Consider the following 4985-nt stretch of genomic DNA (forward strand, 5'->3'; position numbering starts at 1 on the left):
TTTTCTAATGGAAGCCATGACTTAATCCCTAACTTCCCTTTTTTCTTTACTTTCGTTCTTTTCTTTTAACCCTCGTAAGTTTGTTACTAAATAAAATAAAAAATGTCACATCAATCATCTCCCAAATTAAATAATAATTTATATTAAATTATTTTATTATTAGATGCATCCACGCGTTTTTTTTAATTAAAATTTCACATCTATTAATTGCATGTGTAATTAAATAGAAACAATGTCAATATAATTAGTGGTGAATTCCGGCCTTACCTCAGAAACTTTAGCACATCGATCCTTTCCTTTCCCTTAGTTGGTCAAGTGTTCCCATCTTTTCTTCGCGTTTGATTTGACAAAAATTAAGAGAGCAAGCTAATATATAACCTTTTTCATGGTCCACTTCTTTTTTCTTAGCTTTTTAATAAGAACATCCAGGCTCCAACCCTTGAATAAGACCATTTTTTTGAAATTAACAAGCTGGCATTCTTTTCTTTCTCAAAGCTTTTCAACTTTCTATTGCCTTCGAACATTACTTTTACTTGTAGAAGCATCTGATTTCTAGCTCTCATCTCTCTCTCCCTCTTTCTCTCTCCACACCACATATTTCAAATTAACAATCCCCTACACACACAATTGCGCATTGAATTGCCCATGTTTCCTGCTCTCACCACCTTTTGGTCACCAATTGCCTCAAAACCAAACTTCACCAAACCATCTTTCACCATCTGATCTCTCTCCATTCTAGCAATCTAGTTTACTTAATTTGGAACAAGCGAACTTAGCATGGCTTCAAGTAGACGGCCTCTAGTTGTACTCGTATCGGTATGGCTTTTTGTGACGTTCATCTTCATTCCTCTCGGAAATTGCCATGCCTCACCCACAACCGCCGCCCAAGTCTTCAGGTTCAAACCCAAGTACATGCAGAATTCTGGCCACTTTTTGGGCTTCTTTCCGAGAAGGATACCTATACCGGCTTCTGGCCCCTCAAGGAAGCACAATGGTATCGGCTTAAGAAGTTGGAGATCACCCTGATCAACATATCTATAGCTACACAAGTTTAATTTTTGACAAGGTGATCGCCTGTTTTTTTTTCTTTTTTTCTTTTTTCCTTTTGTTTCATTTTTGTTTTAGTATTTTCTTTAATTTTCTTCACCAGAAACATGAAGATTTGGTTGACGGGCAATGTATATATAGAACTGCGAAAGGATAATTCATATTTTTGGTTGTTTAATATGACAATGTTTTTAGTTTGTCCAGGTACAGTAATGCGTATTGGTTTCTGAGATTTCCTACAGATGTATACTAGGAGAAAGACTGGTTGGTTTTATCTTAATTCTGTGTTTTGGTGTGCTTCAGCAGTAGATAATAACAGCTTCACAGACTCTAATTACTGAATCACTGATATGATAATGACTTCAATGTATTATTGTTTTCCATTTCAATGTCGTTCTGTATATTATAGTAAATACTATACGTGCAATTAATACGTATATTTCAACATGCAGAAGCGTTCTACATCTTTTTCCACTTTTACACTCTAATTATTTACAAGCGCTTTGGCCGAATGATTAAAGTAATCGAAAAATAATTATTTTGATTTCTATAGTGGAGTGTACTATAATTGTAATTGTGTGGGTACATATATATATATATATATATATATACCAAACAGAATCATGTAACTATGAGATTTTAACTATCATGAAAGTATATTGTATGATTAAAGAAACAACTACTATTTAAGAGAGGACACCGAGTTGTATTTATAATGCACGTTAATATTTGAAGCATGATTTTATAATGTAATTAATCCATGTATAATTAACAATCATGATGGGTAAAGTTATAAAAAAGGTAAACATAAGATAATACAGAGAATCACATTGTTTATTTAAACTAACTCAAAGTAAATAACAATATTGGTTAGTTTCATCACGTTCATTAATAATTTTTTTTTTTTTCAAAGGATACAACAAAATTTCCCAAAAGAGAAATGAAATAAGTGTGATTTTCATTATTGAGTAATTTCCAATGGGTATTTCAATAATAAACGTCAATTAAGGTCAAAACTTTTATAACAAAATAACAAACTCTAACGTTTACCTGACTAATTTTAATCAGCTACACGTAGGCGCAGGTGTACGTACGCTGTCTAAACTTCAATAGCCTTTACATTCCTTTGATCAAGATCATGTGCACTACCAACAATGATGTGATTCTCTTCGCCGTGAGATCCCCTTGAATCACCACCACCACTGTTGCAACACCCTGTATGAATGATCCCGGAGCCGCGCCTGCCTAAACCTTGCGTACGAATTTCTAAAATGCGACGATTCCACAAAATTTCTTTTGACTTTACATAGACAATGAAAATAACTCCATTTTTTCATCAAGAAAAAAAAAAAAGAAAAAGAAAAAAACTCCACCGGAGTGCAATTTCTTGATTGTTTTTGTTGGCGTCATAGTTCTCCTTGCAATCATGGTAGACAGTGTCAGTTTAAGGTGGCCTTTGAGGGGCCTTCATAGGCCTTGATGATATCTTAAATGAGTGTGTAATGTTTTAGGCATGCCATTGTTCGCCTTACCAACAAGTTGATTAATTGATTCGTTTGTTTTGGATAACTTGCTTACGCCACAAGAGATTCGACTTCTTTATCAAGTGATTGTGCCATAGAAGGGTTAAATCTATGTTAAGTTCTTTATCATACCTTGGTGACAAGTACTTTTTAATCGTGTTGTTTACCAAGAGAGGACCACGGACTGGTTGAACCATGTCGAGTCAGTTTGCAATCGTCGTGCAAATGTAAATACAAAAAAAGAAAAAAAACTTGACTTGGAATATAAAGTATTAAAAGCGATGAAGCATAAAGACATGCAAAATCTATTTAACAAAATAGAAAGTACTTGCATTGAAATGTACAAGCAATAAATACAGACATTTGGACACGAATTAAAATTATTCGAGCAAGATTGCTCACCAGACGAGCAAATTCTTGCTAGCACAGAGTGTGCTTGAGAAAGGGATTCTTAAATATAGGAAATTGATACTGCAAAGAGAGTAGTAGAGCAATTAATATAAAGAGTGTTTGAAATAGAAAAGGAATTTAGAAAGTAGATTTTGCAGAGCATTAAAGTCTATTTGTATGTTGAGTTGAGTGTCATTTTTTTCTTCCTTTATGATGCCTTTTATAGAACTGCTTCTTACTTCAAGAGCAAGCCTTTCCTTTTTAGTTCATTCTCTCTGATCCAAGTGGCCGATGTTATTGTTGTATGAGGATGAGTTTTTACCTAGATACTTGAGCTTTTATCCTCTCAAACTACAATTTGCCACTAGAAAGTGCTTTTCCTTTGTAAAACTCGACTAAACACTCCTTCCTTTGTGTGAACGACGATTTTTGCTACCCACTATTGCCACGTCATAAAGTAATTTTCATTTTGGCCACAAAATGTTCATTTGCTAAACAAATTAAATGCCCTTTAAGCTTTCAAACAAATTTCTACATTGTGTGCCTTGGGCAGACCAAACAGTATATTTTTAGTCCAAACAGTGCCCCTTTAAACATAATTAAGCCATTAACTTCAGCTTTGAGCATATTTAAAGCTTTCACCTTCTTTGTCCGAACTGGGTTTAGCGCCACTAAGTAACTGTTGTGAGCAAAACTCTTCCACTAATCATGAAGTCTAACGAAACTCTTAACCGTCATATTTAAAGGAGACAAGTTCATAACACTTTCCTTTTTAACTTCAACCTTTGACTTGATTGCCAGAGAAACTTAGCTTTCAAGGAACTCCAAGCTTTCTACAACTTTTCTTTCTAATTTTCTAAGGTTTCCAACCTTCAATTTATTTCCACTATGTCTTGGTAGGGAATTCCTTGTCCTAAGTCTAGTGAAGGACTGACTAGTGTTATACATGAGATGGTTTGCTCCACCAACCTTAACCTGGTTTGGAGTTTTCCACCTACTTCCAACATGACGAAGCTTTTTCCTCAGGACTTGCATGGGTCCAAGAAGTCCCAGACGTGGTGGAAAACAACCTGCACTCAACGACATGGTCACACCTAATCCCTACTCTGCCTTGCAGGGAATTTGTCTGACTGAGTGGAGTTAGGCCACCAAAGGTTTCCCTATCGCCTCTAAGCAAGATTGGAAAAATTGGATAAATATCCTAGAACTGATTATGGAGCTAAGTGGTGCTCAAATGTTATCTATGACTTGATCATGATGTTGAAGCATGCAATGACCCTGAAGCCCAAACTTCTCAGTGTGGTGCTTTAGTTTTTTTGGGATAATAGCACCAATACTTTTAACTTTAGGATGTGGCTCATCTATCCCACCATTTTAGACATGGTGTAGTTGTTCGATCTCAGGCCCTCGGGTAATAGTATGGTCGCTTCTAATGATTGGGCAGCTCCCTAGGATTTGAACAAGAAAAATGAAGGGGAAGATGAAGCCACCTTGCCCCCAAGGAAGCTCAAACATAATGCGGTAGAGTTCAAAGCTTACACCACATCTTATTTGGTCTTTTTGAGATAATTTAGGAGCAGTTATGGTCCCTCTTCAACTTCTCCTGATAGGGATCAAGACCATAAGTACTTTTTGTTCTACTGGCTCAACAAATTCATTTTCCTAACCCTTCTAAAGGGATGAAACTGGAGTGGGTTAGTGGAGACTCTTCATGCATACGATGATGTGGCAACATGTCCCTTCATCCTTGCTCACATCTATGCCATGTTGGACAAGATGACATTGAAGGAAATATTTGTGAAAACTAGTTCATTCGAGCAACATCTATGCATGCTATTAACAATTAAAAGGCGGAATCATGCTTGTATGCACTCAAAAACAAAACTTAACCCATGAAATTCAAAGCCTAGTAGTTATGGTGAACCAAGACTCAACTCAAGAACAAAGTGAGTTGAGAAATATTATACCTTTGTTGATTCCTCTGTGCATAAGCAAAGGCTAATTACCCAAGAGAGAGGGCCTTCA

General features: G+C 35.9%; 1 long non-coding RNA gene across 1 annotated transcript; it reads left to right on the forward strand.

Moving 5' to 3' along the window:
- Positions 1-292: 292 nt before the first annotated feature.
- LOC126633359 (uncharacterized) lies at positions 293-1494 on the forward strand. Its single transcript, XR_007627038.1, has 2 exons — positions 293-1066; positions 1252-1494. It is a non-coding gene; the product is annotated as an uncharacterized LOC126633359 (long non-coding RNA).
- Positions 1495-4985: the final 3491 nt, after the last annotated feature.

Source organism: Malus sylvestris, chromosome 1, assembly GCF_916048215.2.
Source record: "Malus sylvestris chromosome 1, drMalSylv7.2, whole genome shotgun sequence".
Classification (NCBI taxonomy): Eukaryota; Viridiplantae; Streptophyta; class Magnoliopsida; order Rosales; family Rosaceae; genus Malus; species Malus sylvestris.